Source organism: Athene noctua, chromosome 12 (assembly GCF_965140245.1).
Source record: "Athene noctua chromosome 12, bAthNoc1.hap1.1, whole genome shotgun sequence".
Taxonomy (NCBI): Eukaryota; Metazoa; Chordata; class Aves; order Strigiformes; family Strigidae; genus Athene; species Athene noctua.
In genome coordinates, this window is record NC_134048.1 from 16,072,712 (window position 1) to 16,094,471 (window position 21,760).

At 41.4% G+C, this 21,760-nt stretch overlaps 1 protein-coding gene across 3 annotated transcripts in view; it reads right to left on the bottom strand.

The window, feature by feature from the left end:
* The window catches only part of SGCD (sarcoglycan delta), a 236,495-nt gene that overhangs the window by 143,448 nt on the left and 71,287 nt on the right, over window positions 1-21,760 (bottom strand). The window lies entirely within an intron of this gene.

Genomic DNA, 21,760 nt, shown 5'->3' on the forward strand with positions numbered 1-21,760 from the left:
AGGCAGCAAATGTGGGCACTGCAGCTGGCGATGCCCTGTGCCTGGCATGTGCCCGCACAGCAGAGCTGGAGTAGATGTGGAAACGCACATGGATGTCCCCCTTATTCCACCACAGCTAAGTCCCACCAAAGATGAAACACAGCAGCAGAGTTGTCAAGGTAACAATATAGAAAAGAGACAGTTTAAAGAGAGAGAGTTATATTTTTCCCTCTTAATGTTCCTTTTCAAAACCGGGCACTCCATTTCTATTGGGTTATTCTGTTCTGTGATTTACAGAGGTGCAGTGGCCAGATGAAGTGTTTACAAGAGACAAATGCATCTGGGAACTGGAAATAACAGAGCCCTATGTATGGTCTGATCCAGAGCTCACCAAAGGCAGTAGGAAACCTGTTGCTTTCCACAGGTTGTGCATTAGGTTTGTAGCAAGGACTTATTTATCTGCAGGAAGGTGGGATCTGCCTTGCACACACTGGCAATGAGATCTCACAAAACCCGCATGGGTTGCCCATATGGAAAGCCTGCAGTACTTCACCCACCCAACCTGTTCTCAGAGCTGCTGTAGTAACACTGTGCATGGCTTTCACCCACACCCTGCCCTCCTACCAAAATGCCCTTTCCTTAACTCCCGCAACGTCCTGCCACACATCAGTCAGCACGTCAGTCAGCAATATTGCCCACACACCCCGGCAATGTGCACAGGCCGGATTTTGGCAACCTAGACCAGCATCCCAACTGCACCAATTTCAGTGGGGATGTATGTGGAATATGATGCTATTTTACAAAAGACAAGACACTATGAAACCACCTGGTCATTCTGCCTCAGTTTTCAAGACTCTAAGCCAAGCAAAAGGCATGCACACGCGCTGCACACATACAACCACTGCTGATAGCATTTCAGATTTATTTGCACAGCTTGTGAGGAGTCAGTTTGTGCCAGAACAGAAACCACAGACTTTTGGATCACAAATCAGGAGAGCTATCAATGCAGCTAAAAGAGAGTATCCTAAACTGTCTGTAACAGCAATGATAATACTCTTTGGGTTGGCAAACAGTAACGGCTGAAACCAACGGCGCCTAAAACCTTTCGAGTCTCTTAGTATAAATAAACTGAAACAGAAAAATATGAACTGCAGATTCACATAATTAGATTTTCAGTTATACAGGACAATCAAGCATCTACAGGCATCAACAGAGCTGTTTGCAAGACAATAGTAGTCTTTGCCTTCTGTCTCAAATTTCCCCGTGGTCTTTATTCAGCAAACCAGTTATGTATGGTGACAGGCAGTAATTTCAGTGGATCGACGTGTGTTTTGAGTTAAGCACATGCTTCAGTGCTTTGTGGTCCAGCACTTCTTATGGCAGCCTGGCTCCAGCAGGACCAATAGTCAGATCATTTACCACATGGCAGTATGGCAGTTTGAAATTATTGAGTTCTTTACGTAAACATGTTAAATCAGTGGTTTTCAAAATTTTCTTTGTGTGTCAACCCCAAAATATTTGCCAAAGGTGGTGCAATACCCCTGTAATAATTTCACAGAGAGATATTTCTATATACCCTACACAAAGGTCTCTGTCATTTTTCACAGTTCCCTTGGGAATAGTCCACAGGCCTCCCATACATCTGTGGACCACAGGCTGGAAACTACTGCTGGTGATAACTTAATCCCTTATTAAAGATGTAAATGATCTCTTCTGTTTATGTGCCATACTTTCTATTTTCAGAATATTTATGCGAGCTAGCAGCGTGCTGGCAGGTAGAGACATGGGGAGGTGACAGCATTAATACCACACTTTTTCCATTGGCATAATTAGTAGGCCAAGTCTATAAATATTTACACTAAATCTGTCAGGCATCACACCAACCTCACTGATAACTTAGGGTGTCTTACTGTAAACTGCATTAATGCCTAACTATTTTGTCATCAAGTAACACATAAAATGCTCTTTCAAGCTAAGCCACTTTGACTAGGTTGTTTTTATCTCTTTCTCATTTGGGTATGGGGTTTAAAGATGCTTCAAGCATCAGGACTGTGGCTCAGGGACCATTCTATTTTTCTGTTATTGAGCTATCATTTGTATTAGTGCCAGTGCTACCAAAAATATATGAACCTTGCAAGTGTAAAACTTAAGTTGATGTCGACATAACTATCTGCGTAACTGCTATTATTTCTCAGTACTGGCAGGGTTATGAGGAATAAAGAAACCGACTAGAGCTCTTTGGGAAGATAAAAACAAATTAACCTCCCTCAAAGCTCCGATATCTTTGCAGCTGGAGACTGCAACATGTAGGGACTTCCACTCTGTGCAGGAGATCCACTCCACCTGGATCTATGAATTCCTATACCAGGAAATACATGAGACCCACAAAAGGTAGGAAGGAAAGTTCCTTCTCTCCCATTTATACCTGTCCTGCATTTTGGCATCCAGCATTTCCTAGAAGCAGCTGAAAATTATTTAGCATTTACTGTTGACTTAGCAATATTCCTAACTAATTCTGTTGTTTAACTGATAACATCTATTTGCATACAAAACAAAACTCGGGATTTTCATGCCATGCAGATTTCCAGGGACTCGCTCAAACATTCACAAAACCTTCCTAAGAAAATCAGAGCAAAACAAATATGCAGAAAGAATCAGCATTAAATGCAGGTGTGTGTGCACCTGGAGTGGAGGAAGAAGTCAAAAAGAAAATTTTAATAGCTAAATGAGATAATTAAGCAATCCCTTGTTCGAGCTTTCCCTCCAAATGCCTTTTTGTTAATCCATTAAATCTCTTGAAATATCACAATAGAATAAATATAAATGTTCAAATATTTTTAAACTCTCAATTGAAATAAATCGTCTGCCTAATTATTATTTTAAGTTGCCCTCAGCCTTAGATTCTTGTAACAGATCTCTCATGTATGCATGTGTAAAGGGAGAAGCCAAGATTCATTTGAGTTCCGTTTCCTTAAATGCAGAATTAAGGTAGCTGATGGATTAGAAAGCTAACTATTTTGGGTCATGAACACCAAGCCATGGGAAGGCACCTATTGGCATTCCTGATGGATTTGTCCAGCCCTGAGCATCCAGAGAGGATGGAAGGCAATGTAATGAGAAAGGGAGGGGAGGAGGGGGTTCCCCAAATTTGTTTAGCTAATGGCAGTATTTGTAAGAGAGGAATGCTTCACTGGAGGGAGAAAACCCATCCCTCTGTGTGTGTGCATGCAGGGAGTGAAGGTCTGATTGGATGGTAGGGAGAAAAATCCTATTTCAGTGCTGCAGCTGCGAATGAATGAAGGCACACAGGTCATCAGGTAATCACACACAGGACTGAGATGGGCTTGTTGAACAAGTGAAAAGGAAATGGGAGAAAATGAAAAAGCACGTGTGTGTGTGTGTGTGTGTGTTCGGCTGTAAGAAGTCTGTTGTGACTGTTCTTGGAGAGTAACTGACTGTGCATGCAACCATGCGCTGGAAGCAGCCAGACCTGCAGCGCCTACATCCTCACCCACTGCTCTAGTTTCTTCAGAGGAGATAAATATGGCTACATTTTAGTAAGAAGCTATAAATATAGGACTGATTATGAGATGCAAGATCTTCTAATTCTTGGAAACTAAAGCTAAAGAGGGGCAGAGCTAATGCTGCTGTGGCCCTGCTCTTGCAGACAGGCATTCAAGGATGCTCTGAATTTCACGCAGATGAGAAACACCAGTAACAGCAGAGGTGACCCAAAAGTGGAGACCTTGCTTCACATGACACTGAGTTATTTAGATCCGAGTACTAAATTTTGCCCTTTCTATTCATCTGGAGTTAGCAAACAGTACGATAGCATAAATGAACCAAGGGAAATACCACAAAAAAGTCCCAGTTTCAGAGTACTTTTACAGGTGAGCTAGGGAATGGGAGGCCAGGGCAGCAGACGGTGTCATTTGCACAAGGCTGAAAACACAACATGAGTTCAGGTGAAGGACTGAGCTTTTATGAGATGCCAGACCTAGAGAGCTGCTGCTCAGGGTCTGAGTTCAGAAACATCAGCATCTGTGCTGCTGCTACAAGACAAGGATCAAAGTAGCAAAATGTCATCACCAAAGGCAGAGAACTTCTGCATAGGCTCAGGAGAGCTGTAGAAAAGGGAGGGTAGAGGATGGAAATCGAAGTATCCAGCATGCCAGAACAATAGCAGGCTCATGCTTAATGTTGCACAGGTTGATGTGTAACACCTGCATTAAGAGCAACCTACTCCTAATGGCTATTTTCTTCTTAGGGTCTAAGACCTGCAGGCTCCCTGAGCCCATTTGCAGACTGCAGTGCACCTAATCAGTAAGCTCTGTGCCATGCTCCTTTTTCCACAAAAGCTGCAGCAGTGTTCATCCGTCAGCTAAAGAGCCACAGCCAGGACCTCATCCAGCCCCTCCCCTCCACCACCAACCACTGCTTCGTAATTATTCTGATTATTTCAGCCCTTTGCAGGCTCTTCTCAGAAATAATTTAAGGCCAGCAGAGCTTGTTAATAGGTAAAATGGAAAGTGTTCCTTTTCATTTCTCCAGCAACATTAATGTAATTATCCTGAATCATTCTCAAACTATGTGGGCTGTAATTTCAAGGCAATATTACTATTACAGAGCCCTGTTCTTCCAGCCAGCATGTGTCATACTCCCCATCCAGAAGTTATTTATCAATAATCGGAAAGGTCTTCATTTACAAACAATAGAGCCTCTTCATTTGCAGCATGACAAGGAAGCAGGATGGGTGTCATCACGCAAAGGTGTGCCACTTCCCTGGCTTCTACCCCTCTGGCATAAGGAATGCAAGAAAGAAAAAATAACCATGAAGATTAATTTCATACAGATATAAGAGCAAATATTCAGTTGGCCAGGCCAATAATTGTTCTTCTATTAAAGTCTTAACGGTATCCAAATTTATTACACTTATCTGAGCAGCCTCACCCTTCATTCTTTCAGAAATTAGGTTCAAGGCACATAGCTGCTCTCTAAGCTTCAGTTAGATATATGCCCCAACACAGACAAATCTTCACCTCAGCCTGCAGTAATCCTCTTCTGGGGGAAAAGTTTCAGTTCCTCTGCCAGGTCTATTGTGGTGAGGATTTCTGGAGTACAGATATGCCATGGTGCTTACATTTAATGCAGAGCATGGTTGCTGGTCAAGCAGAGCTGTTCAGCAGTCTGTGCTTATCAGAGTCTTTCCCTTTGCGCTCCTGGCTATTTTTGTTCTGTCAAGAAAGAAGCTCTGCTTGTTCTTACACTTAGATACCCTATTATATCACAAAGTTTAACCACCTGATGCACCCAAATTTGGTTCCACATAACAATTTTTGTAGGCAGCCTGTCTGTGTTTTCACAAAGCAATTAGCAGGACTCTTGCAGAACACTAGCAAGGCAGACTGTCAGTCCATGAGCAGCCCTGGACATTGCCAGCTGTTTTAATGAGCTGTGGTATGTCATTCTGGACACTAAGACTTTTGCATAATCCTGTAAGCCTCCTGAGACGAGCAACAGTGACCTCCACACATAGTATCTGATCCAAAGGAGAACTCTTGCCCTCCTCATCTCATGACAACATTAGCCCACTTGCCATCAGGCTAAAACTAGACATAAAAACAGATACAGAAGTAGATATATCTAGATTAGACTAGATATAAGGAAGAAATTTTTTATGATGAGGGTGGTGAAACACTGGAACAGGTTCCCAGAGAGGTGGTAGATGCCCCATCCCTGGAAGCATTAAAAGTCAGGGCTCTGAGCAACCTGATCTAGTTGATCTAGCTCATTGCAGGGGGTTGGACAAGATGATCTTTAAAGGCCCCTTTAACCCAAACTAATCCATGATTCTAAAAGCTGATGTACAACATCCACTCTAGAATAAGAAGCAAGGAGACAGCAGTTCTGGTAATCAAAATTATGAACAATCTTTGGCCAAATTTTGCAAATTATTTCTCTCTGCTTATCTTCTGCGAGAGGTGATAAGATACATACTGTTCCTAAAGCAGCTCGTGACTATGCAGATACTTGGAGACACAGCAAAGAATGATTACGCTTATATATAAATAAATGCACACATGCACATATATATTTTGAGTTTCAACAGAGAATGAGGGGGAAGGTTTAAAAAGCAAATTGATAGGAACATTAAGCTACACTGCGATTGTGTAGAATGTGTGAGCCAGAGGGAAGGAAAAAAGTTGTAATGGCCTGAGAAATAAATGCATGTTTGTATGTCAGTAATCATGCCTGACCTTCGCCAGAGAACTCAATATGGTAGAGGCATATCTGTGAGAATATTTACTTCAAGGAGCATGAAAAGGCCATTGTGCAAAAATTCCAGACTCAGATTTATCTACAGATACATACCCGAGGGCCTTTCAATCTCAGCATCTCTGCTACAGTTATTGGCAGGATATCGTAAAGAGTAAAAAGCCATTTAATTGGGAAATCCCTTTATCACTGTGACTATTACCTCTCAGTTTCTAAGAGGATTTCTTGTGCTTTCCCATACCTAACCAGTTTCTTAGAGCCTGTACTAGGGTTTTTTCCTGTGTTCAACAGCGGCAGAAAGGGCTACGATGTCTAAGAAAGTTGATGAGACCATTTGCACTTGGTCTGCTGTCCTCTTCCAAATATTTATCTAATTCTGCAGCTGTTAAGGCTTAGCCCTCACTGAAGTGACAGAGAGGGCTGCTGCTTCCAAATCTCTGTGTGAGCCAAAGACTCATGCTAAGGATCACTGTAAAACTGTTTAGTACCATAAGAGTATGGAAGAGAGAGACAAATATCCTGTCCCTTCCTCTTCAGAGTGGAGAGTCAACAAACAGTTTGATTCTCGACAACATCTTTTTATCCTACAACCTTATAATTACAGTCCTGGATTACTTGTGAGCACTGTGACCCCAGCAGCCTCCACCAGCACTATACTGCAGAAATCTTTAGTGCAGAACTGGAGGAATGGAATGATGTTTCTCTTGCAATATTCATTTCTACACGGTAGAAAAATGAGTGGCTCATTGTGAGACTCCTCTAAGTGAGCAAATGTACCCCTACAGCTTGGCAGCAACAGGATCTTTTCTTCATTAGTAGGGCATGGGGAAAACCTTGTCTCATTCATATATTTTGGAGTGAAGTTTCATCACTGCTGTGATTAATATTAACATCATTTCTGCCCTACATTCTCCATTCTCTCAGGCTAAAAATGCCCTCCTGGTTTTCCTGATATTGTTCAATGAGAATCACAAAGGGAGCGAGGGCAAGGAGAGAAAAGGAGAGAGACGTGCTTTGCATCTTGTATCCAGACTTACTTTTTGGGCAAAGTAGCTGTCAGGAAGGTGAGAGAGCTGTTCCCTCCTAAAATGAGAGGGACTTTACCTGCCCACTTTTCTCCCAAAATGATGACAAAGCATGATGTGGATGCTTCTCAAAGAGTAGCACAGTTTTCATGTTCTCTCTCACTCAGAGGTGTATTTCCAGTTATAGTTTAATTCTATGTAATAACTAACTGGTAATCAAAAAAAGCTTATTTGATTTTGTCTTTTTTCCAAGTGCCCGTGTGGTATATTCTCATCATTGAGACATGTCCTGTCTCCTGGGTTTCTGTGGGCTAGGGACATACTCAAGCTGGAGTAAACTCTCCTTCCACTACGGCAGGAAATATGCAAAGTGAAAAATTAAATCCTTTTCCTACAAAACCTGTTTCCAAATGCAAAGATGACCTAATAAAAGGCTCAGTGTTTTTGTAACACCCTGCATTACAGAAGATCGACATGAGAGAAATTACCGCAGAGCACTTACTCTCATTTGTGTGTGAAAACATATATGTGTATTTAAGTAGAGTGATATTTAAGTAACAAGTAATGTATTGTTACAGTGGAGTTAGATGTGAATTCTGCAGCAAGGGCTCCTACCTGAGAAGGCCAGAGGTTAAGTGTTTCTCAACATGCTGCTCGAGCAGGCGAGCATCTGCCCCCTTGTATGAAGCAGCACTGCGTGGCATTTGCATTAGCGCTGCTGAGCAAAGCCTCCTCCTTTCACTCCTTCAGCTATTTATCATCATCATAGAAAATCGGGAGCAACTTAGCACAGAAGTCTCCATCCCTACTGCCATGCAGAGGTTAAACTGATCTCCCTGCAATGCAACAGCAAAGCCAGCCATTTCTTTTAACCTAAATCACCCAGGTAGTTAGGCTTTAAAGGAGAGTGGTGGGGGAATGCATGTGTTTGCAGGGGATGCTGCTGGGAGCACGATCTGGAACAATCCCGGAGTTTTATGGGTTTATCATCCCAACACATAAACTTTCTCCCAGTAGGGCTCCTTTTCACTTACCTGTTTTTATTATTCTACAGCTGGAACTCCATGGCAAATCTCTCAAAGGTTAACAGGCCTGTCCAGAAAGCACAAGAAACAGCCCAGCTACAGTCTATGAATTTTAATGCTCTATATTACAACAACATGCTATTTTTATACCAGATAGCAGTCCACAATGAGCACTATTTTGGTCACTGTGTATGATATGACAGAGGTCAAGGAAAGGTGCAAATAACAGTTGTAACACAACCCACCCGCAAATAATAATAGAAGACCACCATAAAGATGGAATGGGAGAGAGAGGGGAAATAACAAACCGGGGAGATTCAGAGAGACTCCAGCAAGGGCACCTCCATCTGCTAGCCTTGGAAACCAAGTAAATGTTGTTGTGCTACAGCAGGTCGGCACGCATTTCAGACAGATGGTGATTCCCCATATGAAATTAGTCAGTCTTTCTTTGATAGGTTTCAGAAAGCCCCGCTGCTGTCTTCCTAAGAGAAATGACACCTTTACACTGAAAGTTACAGGTTGTTGCAGGCAAAAGGACAGAAATACACCCACACACTTTCCTCATCCGCTGTACACTCAAGCTGGCCATGTATTTTGCAACAAGGAATGCTTGCAGGCACTGAAACATCTCTCAGACACATGCTCACTAAACCAACATGTTTTAGAAGCTATTTTAAAAAACCCGAGAAAGCTGGCTACCAGAATACGTGTTGCATTTCTTCATTCACTACAATGCAGTGAGCAGCAAATCTGTACACGATGCTTAAGCATCACACATCTCAGTAAAGGATTTCTAAGCACCTTGACTAATCCTTGATTCTTGCCAAGGAGCAGATGACCACATCAGCCTGTGCAATATTGACACAGCTCTGGCTGGGATGCATGCCTGCACTGCACTGCTCAAGGTGTAACCAGAGGTTCCTGGGTCCAGCCCCTGAACAAGCAAAGCACTTGAGCACAAGTCGTGTTTCAAGTACTTTCTGTAATAGATGCTTACATGAGCATTTCACATAACTCAAATTATATGCAATTCTATCCACAGACAACTGGAGTAATCCATGAATAAAATATTTCAATAAAAACCTGCTTCAGTGACTTCTTTAAACAAGCACCAGAATCCCATCAGCCTTACACTTTCTCCACCTTTTTATCTGCTTTCAGAACTAAGCCAAGTTGCCCATTTGAACTCCTTCCAACCTTAATGCTGTGAAATTAAGGGCCAAACTCTCTCACTGGAGGATGCAGCACAAGATGTGAACAGTCAGTCCAGGCATGAAGGCTGGGACGATGCTTGAAGAGTAAGGGCTGGCAGGTCTGCACCATGTAAATGCCAATTACAAGAGGGCCCAGAGAGAGTTTAGCCCTGTCTATCCTAAATTATTTGCATTTCTCTATCAAGACAAACTCAATGATTCCTTAAATATAAAATTTATCACAGTTATGTGCTGGCATTTCTTTATAATTATCTTAAATACTTTCAAGAAAATGTGGTTGAAAATGCAAGAAAATTATGCTGATAATTTTCTCATAATTAGATAGATTCAATAAAACCTAGTGCTTAGCATGTTTTGCATCTGTGTACTCTTTATATAAAATTAATCTCAAAGATATCTCTATCTTTTTTTAGTCATTTTCTATCAAGCACATCTGATCTGGCAAGGATGGACTTCATAAACAGATACCTCTTGAGGATTATTTAAAATCATTACTTTGCCCACAAAACAGTTACCTAGCACTCCAGTTTTCCCTTCTGCTACTGTTATGCAAAGCTTGGAGAATTATGGGCTTTGGCTTGCTCTGAGAAGAAACCAGTTATGGAACTGGTGATTTTTGTTGGAAACCTGGTTATTTATGAAGAAAATCAGAAGTCTTGTTTCCATGGTGGGAAGAATACGGGGAAAAAAAAAGTAGTAATCTTGTGGCCCACTGCTCCAAATGTCGTTCAACCAGCATTTAACCAAAATGTTTGCTTGAAACATTAGCTGCTTTTTGAAGCTAAAAGCAAAGATGAGTATGTACATCTTGGCAGAAAAGATATCTTACCTAGGGAGCACCGATGAAGCTAAAGCTACTGGTAGACTCATAAAACCTATTGCCATAGTTTACCTGTGAATGAAACTTCCATCTCCTGGTTAAGATAAAGAAAATCCCTAGAAGGTGATAAACAATTGCTTGCTTTCCTATGCAAAATGGTCCTTGTGTCATGGAAGTCCTATTTAATTTTACTGGAAGTGCACAAGATTAGCTAAAAATGCTTATGTGTACTAAAAAAGACAAAATATAGTTATGGAGCTCCTTTCTACTATCTCTTCAGAGCAGTTCAACAGTTCATGTCTTCAACTCCATATATAAGCACCTCTATTTACTACTCTAAGTATGTGATCTTTTCTCTCTGTGTGAGAAATTTTTCATCTTCCTTCAGAGTACTGTCCCTGTTTCAAAGTCTGAAGAATATGAAATAAATACGTTATTGCATATAAACAATGCATAACATAATAGAGCTTCTAAATTCAGAGTGAGCTGAAGATATCGTTTGTTTTCTTTCTCAGTGATTGATGCCCTCTAGAAGAAATAATAATTATATGGCACAAGGAGGAGGAAAAAAGGCATGTTGAATGACATAAGCATTTAGTCAAAACATAACTGAAACACTGAGAAAAAAAAGCTTTAAAACTTCTTAGACTAAGACAGCATTATTATCTGTAAAATGGATGAAAAATAAAACCCCTCCAATAAGAAAAGGACTTAAGAAATTTGTTATACACTAATGCCATCTACCAGACATCAGTGGAAGTAGCAGAAGAAAAAGTCAAAACAGTGAATACGACAAAGATTATGTAAGAACTTGTGCACAGCCCCAAGTCTTTTTTTTTTTTTTTTTTTTTTAGCAAGTACCGAATTCAAAATCTTCTTGTGCTTGTTGTGTTTTCGTTTGTTTCTCAGAGCAAGGATTTCAGGGCATCTGTGAATGCAATTATTTATCACTTCTAATTGGCATGGTTGCAGAAAACACTTTTTAATTCCTCTTCCAATACAACTTTGAGGCACAACATATATTTACATGACTTTGAACTATCATTATTCTTCTCCTGCAAGCTGCCACTCTCTTATGCAAGGAAAAAAAAAAACTTATTTTGTGTCAAATTCCACGATGTCTCAGGGTCTCTTTAACCTGACTATCTTGATCAGTGAGTCCAAGCTCAGTGAACTTTACAAGTGGCTACACTGTCAACTCAATCACAGCCCTTACCTGTATGTGGAGATCAGTTTCCAAGGATTGCCTGATAACTGTAAAGGGGTTGCTACTTCTCTTCGTGTCCCACGTGGCCCCAGGTTTATAGCCAGCTCCAAAGCACAACTCAAGGACTTGTGCCAAACCTTAACACTACAGTTGTTTTTCCAGGAGAAAGATTCCCACCACCACTGAAGATGAGCTCCTTGAGTTGCCTCCCCCTCAAGCTCCTCCTCCTTTCTGTCTTCTTAGACATGCCTTTTGTGGTAAGACAGAAAGTTGAAACAAATTAGCCCCAAAGGCCGCATCAGGAGTGTTTCTGTGTTATTTTAGAGAACCAAGAACATCTGTGTATTCTTACCTTTTGGAAACTGCAGATGGGATAGAAAACTTTTACTGAATCCTGTGATACTGAGACAGCCAACTTGCACGGCCAGTGATGCTTTGACTTCTCTCTCCGTGCCCTTCCCATGTCACTTGCAAGCCCAAGGCAGTCAGGCTGTGAGTCACATTCTGCCTTCGTCTTGCAATTACTAAGACTGTTGCAGCCACTTCTTTGGCTAAATCTACAATTGCTGATCCAACCCTCACTTCATGCCTACCTTCAGATCATTCCTCAGCTCCTGCTAAGAAGTTTCTAGACATGGTGTGAACTCTTTCCTGCGATCAGTAGCTGTTGTCTCAGGGTTCATTTCCTTTTGCAGAGTTCACAGTCTCTTGAAATACTATTCTAATTCTACTTGTGAAAGCTTCAGCTCACGCTTTCTGTAGATTTTTGTGGATTCTCCAACACTCACCCTTCACGTGGAAGCAGAAAGCCATGAAATCAGTGGGACTTCACTTGCATGAAATTCTATTTATGCTGTAGGCTGAGCATAACAAAGGCCAAAACACACAAAAAATGTAGGTATAATTTTACAGTAGACATCTGTAAGCAGGACAGCACCCTAAAATTTGTGTAAAATTTGTGTAAAATTTCTGTGCAAGAAACAGTGGCCATGACCCTGTCTTTAGCCTTTACTCTTCAAAACCCAAAGCTAGGTTGTTTCTGCTATCCTTCAACATTCCTTTTGGACATCCAACATAAATAAATAGCAGATGCCTGTTCAGTCTCAAGACAGTGAGAAATAGATGCAGCTGCAAAATCTGCCACTGCTGTGCTACGGACATGGTCTCCATCTGCTGATGCAGACACGTGTATACACAGAAAGTAGGAGACGGACAAAGCAATATCTGAAACCAGCAGAGTACGATGTGGACTTGAACCATTTTGAGAGAGCAGAGAACACTTCTTTTCCAAAAGGAACGTTACCTAACTTTGTGCCTGTTATTTCAGATACAACCTTATTTCTTCCAGTGCATAAACTCACCCAAAACGAACAAAATATATTGGACTTTTAGTCTCTAATATCTCTTTAGGAAAATATTCCAGAAACTGACAGTTAGAAAGAATCTAATTTTCTGTATGATTGTATTCAAATCAAAGACACCACTTTGCATCAATTTTACCCTTTTTTTTCCCCCCTCAGAACCCCCCTACTGCTTTAAGAAGTATTTACCCTATTTACACACCAACTAACAAAGGCACTATCCAGAAATTTTGCCAGTATTTGTCTTTCTGATCTTCCAGAAGGACAGAAACAAGAGCTATTTAGCTGCCACACTTAGTCTGTCTCTACAATGAAAAGGTTCAAATGATGAAGCCATACTGAATAGCCACTGATGAATAAATTGCAGCAGTGCTAGGAGTTGCTGTTGATTCAAGGTGAGAGGAATTGCACTAAGCTGAAGTTAGTTGGCAATGCACAAAGAAGAATTTCCATGTTGTCAAAAACCTTCTGCTGTATCTGATTCTGGCATTATTTCCTACTGGCTTGTTAAGAAAAAACAAGCCCTCATCACACTCCTCTGGTGCTTCTTTTGCTCCTTGGATGAATATTTGCAAGTGCAAATAAAATGTTCAACAGCAGCAATTTATTTTCTGTCTCTTACAAAAAGGACTGCAGGCAGCCAGGCTTTTGTATTGGGAGCTGGAAGCAAGTGTGTTACAGTAAAGCTTCACTGCCAGGTCTCACCCTCTTCTGTCCTTTGCTTTATGTGAGATAACAGCCATAAGGCACCACAAGTGCCATACTAATATGGTATTGGTTCTCCATATTTTGTCTCATCTCTACACTGTAAGTGCCTGCATGACACCAGCAGGATATAGCCAGTCACGGAATTTACTCATGAAGATCCAAACCCATGTTCCTGAACTGCAGAGAGAATGCACAGGCAGTCTCAAACTGGGTAAAGGATCAGTACTGGGGAGGAATATCTCATTATTATCGCAACAGAAGTCTAGGGTTTAAATAGCCCATGTCAGAAGAGCCGAGACATGCCATCACAGAACTTTTATTTCTTATCCATTGGGCGTTTAAGCTTTCAAATTCTCAGAGTATCAGTTACACCTGAGACTGTACACTTTTTCCCCCCTGCCTCAAAAACTGCAAACACACAGTGCAACCATGCTTAAGCCTGTTGACATCTCCTCTCTCTTACAGAACATTCACTGCCTCTGTTTTGCCTATCTTTTCTTTCCCAGGATGCTGGCAGCACATGGGTTAACAAGACAATTATTTGAAGGAAAGACATTTCCAATAAATCAGCAGATAGTAAAAGGGAAAAAGCACTAGAGTAATTTTTTCTGCTCAAAATTTCATTATGCTCTTGGCTTTGAGCCATTATAAGGTAAATCACCCAAGTCGTGTTGCACAGACATTTCTGAAAGGACAGTTATTTAAATCACTTTGTAAGCTACACTCCTTGTTTTGAATGGAGAATCCTGCTTATTTCATATGGCACTTTATGCCCATTTAAAAGTTTTGCAAAGGAGACCTGCAGTCAAAGCTAGAGCTGCAATTTGGCTGCAAACAGCACATCATGGCCCTGGTCTCAGTGTTGTCCCCAAAGCTCATGTTCTCCTTTCCCTCCTGCACCAGATTTCACAGCAGCATCCCAGCAAATGGACATACAGGCCCCATTCTGTTCCCTTTTGGCAACAAACCTTGAAGTAATGCTGACCAAAGAAGGGATGATTACTTCGATTACCTTGACCTGAGCAAGTCTGCTGAGCTGGTGAAATTCGCTAAACCCTCTCCCCAAGTTTTTACGTCCATCAGCCTCTGGTATTCACTCATAGTCACTGGCTCAGGGCTCCTCAGCAAACATGGAAAACTTCAAAACTGTCCTGCTTTAGCCACTGGGAACACTCCTGGGATGAAACTCCCAGAGCAAGGAAACAGCAACTGCTGGCAAAAAGATTATAGTTTTCAGTCTTCTCATTCTCTTCTCTCCCACACCACCAGTGTGATCAAGAGGAGAGAGAGCAAGAACAGCGACACAAAAGCAGAATCATCATGGACAAAGACGACGAGGGATGAAGGCAAATCCCATGGTGCTGCAGGTGGGCTTGAAAGTGCCAGCTTGTCCCTGCACAAACTGTCTTCCAGCCATTTTAATGGCTTCTGACTTCACACAGTGTCATTAATGTTCAATATTTTTCTCTTTACAGCTCACAGCTTTCAACTTAATGTGTTTACTGTTACTTCCCATCTCCACCCCCCCACCCCCCCCACCCCCTCAGAAGCCACTGAAAGTGCCTTTACCTTCAGGATCTGGAGTCTTGCACAATTTACAGAAATACAGAGCACCAGTTATAAAAACCATACATAAAAGCCAAATGCACTGTAAGAATCTTGAGTTAACACAATAAAAGCATCCTCACATGCACTCCAGCAGAAAGGAATCCCTATTAATGCCTTACACAGTAACACAAGCTCTTCATGCTTAACCCCCAGATTTGGAGTGGAAGCCCAGCATTTGCTGAGAGTAGCTGCAGCACAGTTTAGACATTTCATTTCTGACTGTTCCAAACAGCATGAAGGCTGCTTGCTTTCACCCTCCATCCATCTACCAGCCTCTCGTTTGGGCTAGGTTCAGCATAGCCAGCAGCTACGGCAGGAGACAGAGATTCCTCACCAGTTTCTAAACTAGTTGACAGACATTTCCAGCTGCTTTTCAATGCACATTCCACTGTCAATCAAAATTACAGGGTATAATTAAGCAGGCAACAGTTAAGCAATGTCTGTCTTCTACCCAAGAACCCAATGATCAGATTAATTTACCAGTGAAATAGAGTAAGGTGAGTTCCTCTAAAAAACCCCCAGCACAATCAAGGCACCATCTTTTTTTTCCTATCTAGCAGCAGGTTAAATATTGGATTTTTCTGCAACGCAGTTTCAAAAGTTGCCAAGAACTCCAAGCTTTCTCTATGATCCCATATTAATGATCTCAGTTTAACCTGTGAATTCAATTTACGAAGACATCAATGTGTCATTCAGCTTCATGACTGGGATCACGGTATCTTCTGCCAGGCAAGTTCCAGTTTGGTGTTCCATGAAAATGGCATTTGCTCACTTGCACTGGGAACCCACCAGCACTGGTCATGCTGGACATGGACCAGTGCTGCATCCCACTACCCAGCAACAGCTCCTGGAGCCAAGAAACAGAATTTCCCCCAGGAAATGTCCCGTAAAATTCAATGAGCTTCAGCTCTGTCTTCTTTTCTCAGTGCTCCCATGTCCCTCCAGCACACTTTCAGTGTGAACCTTCACATAGACATGCAGAAGCATCTTGGGGACCACAGATCTCACCAAAGCACCCACTGTGCTGCCTTACAGCTATTTGAAAATGGCACCAGATATCAGAAAGATGATGAGATGACACACAAACCATTGTAGGAATGACAGACTCTGCCCCAAGCTGTTGTAGGCTCCCGAGACCTTCCAAATACCTTGCTCTACCTGACATTTCTTTGTGCAGCTTCTGGTATCTTCACTTTGCGTCACTGAACTTTAATTAGTTTAACAACTTGCAGGGGACTTTTTAAATAATATTTTATTTAATCAACAGGTTTTTCATTGTAATGTTCAGTTGCAGCAAGAGATCACGCTAAGATAATTAAAAGTATCGGAGCAGCTGAAAACTTAATTAAAACACGTAAAAATTAATTATACCACTCATCATTGATTTTGTCTGAAAAAGCTGATATTGCAAATAGAAAATCAAAAGCAAGGAGGTCATGTAGAGAATCGCTGATGCAAAAGTGATGTATTACAGAACAAATACATTCATGCTGAGAGGACCCATTCGCTCCAGGTCCATGATCCGGTGCTGAGCTGAATTCCATCCCACACTGCAAAATTGCCAATCAAGCATCAATAAGGAGGCTGATTAAGGTGAAGGCTGAAGAACAGAGTACATATAATACAACTATTATGTAGACAATTGTATGGGAGATTAGACTCACACGATTAATAAAGTCAGTCTTTTCAGGATCTTTTTCTGCCTCTGTACAAAAAAGAGTTTAGTAGTGTAACCGTAAAATATCATTCCTCAGTCTCTCCAGAAATGTCCGAGATAGGTGCCTGGGTTAGGATAATGCCACTTGGTGTTGCAGACAGGGATTATAACAGCCCTTAATGGCCATAACTAAATAGGACCCTCCTCACACCTACATTCAGCCCCCAGTGTAAGGGTGGCAGGGAGCAGCTGGACATTAACCCTTTCTGCTTTATCCTGGAAAAAAACTGTGTACTGTCCTCTAACTTAAATAATAATTCTCTCTTCCTCCTGTCAGCTCCTGAGCTTGTTTATAAAGCATAATTACATACTATTTCAACTTGGAATCAGTTAATGCATCCTTTTAATAAAATACCACAGTACAGAAAGGCCAACCTGGTAGCAGCATAAATTTTATCCAGAGCTCTACCATAGACTCCTCTGAGCAAGTCACTTAACTTCTCCAAGCCTAAAGTACAGAATGAAGGAAATACTGTTTTACCACACTCAGCAGAGAGATTATCTAATGCTATCTAATATTTATAAAGCACTTTCAGATCCTCGAGTAAAGACCATAGAAATGTAAAGAAGTACTGACCCAGATAAGGGTTAAGAGCAAAATCTTTTTCCCAGTGACAGCTCTCAAATGACCTTGTAATGTTCGGATTTATTTTCAATGCAAAGGGAGATCTGTCAGGTCTAGGAGCCATGTTTTCCTCTAACTGCAGATGACTTGCTATCAACAGGAAAACAAGTTTAGTCACTGATCCAAATGTCAAGAGCTGCCAAATCAGTGCTTTGATGAAATGTCAGGAATACTAACGTGGTTTCAGGTCTGAACTGATTTAACATTGTGCAGCCAAAATGGAATCTGGTCACACTGTTTTGTTTTGTTTTGTTTTGTTTTGTTTTTTCCCGGGAAAATAACAAGTAACTAGCAATATATACATTATATACAGTTCTTCACTTCCTTTGAAGTGAAGCTGAACAGGCTAAAAAAAACACCTAAGCCCATAAATATTTCCACTTCTGTGTTTTAAAGGAGTATGAGCTCCACATGTTGCAACTTCAGGAGTACAAATATCCCATTTAATGAGACAGCTGAAGCATTCAGTGATTTTTTTTTCCACACCTGCCACTACACCTTGAGCAGGCAGATACCCTGCAAAGGGAGTCTTCCAGACATAAGGTTGCTTGCAGGAATCAAAACACAATCTTTTACATGATCGAATGTTGAAAGGACAAAAAGCATAAATTAAAAAAAAAATAATTATTGTATACTTTAAGACTATTTTCTTAGTCAACAACCCCTCACCCTCCAACTAATACTTGTTATTCAGATTAAAGAAACTAATCACAAAGGGATGTCTCTTTTGGTTCAAGTAACCAGATGTTTCCAAGGAAAATATTTTAAATATCTGTATGCTGTTGTCAGTAAAACTCTGTGGGAAAAGGATGACAAACAAACCCTTGTCATCACAAGAAAAGTGCTGAAGGATTTCAGTGCTGAGAGGAACTGTAGATGTCTAACATGCTGGGAACTGTAAGAAATTCTGCCCCAGCAATTAAACATGGGTAAGAACATGCAAAAAACCTGGGTAAAAATAATTTGCCACATGCCCAGTTCCACACTTTATACTACTGGCTCATCTCATTGACCTCACAGAAAGTACAACTAAACAGAAACAAAAACATCTCCTCTGCGAAGGAAGAACCATACTGCACATTCCCTTTCTGCACCCAAGGACTGTCAAGGAAACACCTGTAAAGGAGCAGTGCCTGCAGACAGGTACCTGCACAAGCACGGTGCTTCCCCCATTACACCTGAACAGCGGAGTGGTTTGCTGTGGAGAAGCAGGGATGATATTTCACATGGGAAGTGTGTTGATAAAAGCTAGCTGAGCTGTTGCAAAAATACAACTCTCGCAAGTGACACTACCACCCATAAGCTCTAGATGATACCCTGCAATAATCTATACACGTTATCCTGTACTGACACATACATGAGTGTTTCTAACACAAAAGAGCCTTTATGTGCAAAGTATAATTTTTGTCTCAAGTTTCAGCACATACTTTAAGCTAATTATCTATCCAGTACTACACACTGAGGAAGTCATACTGTGGTACTTGAAAACCCAAATAATGTCCCATTGCCAGCGTGGCAATGATTCATCTTGTAATTCAACCTGGACAGCACACTTCCTCGGGAGGGAATATAAAAGTGTCTCCTGACAGGAAAGCACTGTCACGTCTTTTATAAATACTACAGAAGTTTCCCAAGCAGGTGGCCCATCAAACTCAAATAATTGATCCATGTCAGTTAAACCAGGAAGCTCAATAGTACAGCACATCATTATGGCAGTCAACATAAGAAGAAAGTCCTTGTGGTTTCCCCTGCAGCAAGCAGTTGAAAGGAAGCTGAAAGGCTCTGCTATCTTTTCAGCTTTGCACATATTTCCCTTGAAGTCTTCAGGGGAACAGCAAATACTCCTGCAACTGGCCCCTCCTCTAAGACTCGCTTGCTTTTCTGAAACACAAGCGCATTATAATATTCTCTTTTTCTGTATTGGAAACAGTTCAATGTGGATTAAAAAAAAAAATAAAATCCTTGGCAGGTTCAAATGGTGCTGTTAAATGGCCCATTTCCCGCTGTAATGCGCAGTTTTAATGGGTGACTTTCCTCCTGGCCAACAATGGCACACTCCTCTTGGCGGCATTGCCGTGATGGCCATGACATGGTGGTTGTTATGAAGGGTGCCAATTCATCGTCACAGGTAGATTTAGTAGTTGCAGCTGAAATCGCCACTGCCTCAAACCTACCCACTGGAGGGGATGGACACCTTGGCGGATGGTGTCACCACTCTTCACAGCCTGACTCCTCCATGCCCTGGGAATTGATCCCAGTCACAGTGGTCCTCCCTGGTCACACATGGAAATAATTCTCTGGATCTCCTCCACCACTTCACCCTCTTGGGTAATCTACAGACTGATTACGTTGGGTATAATTTTTGCTTAAGCATGAAAGCCTTAAACTTTCAGACTTAAGGCTTCCAATGAACAAGTGAAGTCACTCACTAGCTATGCATTAGGTCTTTGAAAAGATAAAAGTGATGTCTGAATCATTGCAAGCACATAAGAAAGCTCTATCAGCCACTATCACGTAGTGAATTATTTATTGAATTTGCACAGGAAAATCAGAGGAAATATGGCTATTAAAGCAGTAGCCCACAACATGTCGTTTGCCTGTAAGGTCTTCCAGTGATACCTGCAGCCACGGGAAATCAAGAAGTTTCCACCGAAACAGTAAGAAGAGCAAAGATTGACACTGCCTATGGTGTGTTGCTCCTCCAGTATGCCTGTGGCCCATGAAAGGTTGCATATTAGTCCATTAAAGAGACATGACTATAAACTGTCATCTACAAAATATATTTCTTTTCTTATGTTAAGCATCTCTGTTCTTAGGGGTTTTTTCACTGATTTGGAAACTCCACCAGTGAGTATACATATAACACTTTCACAGATGCTTATAAAAGTTGTTTCAAAACACTGCAAACAGTGCAGTGAGCTAGCTAGGGCAGATACTGCTTGGCAGGCAGGAGGAGGAAGGTTAGAGATACTTCTCCCGGCCAAATTTTGTGCCACCAAACACATACCACAGCACTGCCTGAGATGTCTAGCCGGAAATTATCTCCAGATGTGCTGAAGTTAGCCTAGGGACTACAGTATGAACAAAGCCCCTGTAGAGATCCTTTGCTGCTCACAGGCAGATCCCTGCTGACAGACACTGAAATTTAGGCACTCCTGAAAGCAAAGAGCGAGAGAATCCACTCCATCTCCTCATTCTCTCTGCACATGAGGACTCAAGATGCAATCCCATAAGGCGGCAGGTAAATGCCACAGCCACAGCCTTTGAAAAACCTTTGGGTGCTGATGACTATATTCCTAAGGCCCCTGCAGGCCACCTGCAATGCAAGTGGACCCTAAAAGTGCTGGGACTTTTTTTTTCAGCTGAGAAAGTTGCTACAGATGACTTGGACACTGGATTGCTGCTGTAACAAGTTTGGGAGCTTTACTGATTTGACTTTGGGTACACACACACACCCACCCACCCCCCAATTTTAGGCAGTGAAGCACTAGCAACAGTGAGCTCAGACCTAACTTAGCAGGTCTCCCACCAACCGATCCCAGGGCAGCTCTCAGAAGTCAGGCAGAGCACAGGGGGGGTTGTATCACCCTCCGGAGAGTCCTGGTTTCTCTGCTACCTAAAAGGGAATTTTGGGTTCCTGTGCTCCCACCTAAATCTTCCAGCAAGATGTATAACATCAGATGAAATGACATCAAGCTTTTATTTTTCAGTTTCCATCTCCGTAAAATAGGTATAATAATACTTACTTACTTTCAAAGAGAATTGTAAGGCTTAATTAGATAATTAACATGAAAGTGCCTTTAAAAAGGCTATGTACACACAAAGCACTACTGTATTATTAGTGTAGGCAGGCATGGGGAGCTCTTAGAGATTTTCTAGCAGGTTATTTGTTATTCTGGAAGAAGTCTTTAGCTGCATACAGCAGTAGTATAATTATTATCATCATCAGATTCACTTCCTAAAGTTATTTATGAAACACTGTATTAAAAAGAAAAAAGCATCAAGTTAAGTAGCACTGAGCTGAGTTTCTGTTTTGTTGTATATGATGATTAGGAATGCCATTAAAATGTTGCTTTGCTGTAGTGAAAATGCTGGTTCCAGAAACTCAGTTATATGTTTGTTACTAGAATCATCATTATTTAGATGTAAGTGGTAGGTATCAGCGATTCCCACGTCTTTTTGTTTTTATTTGCAT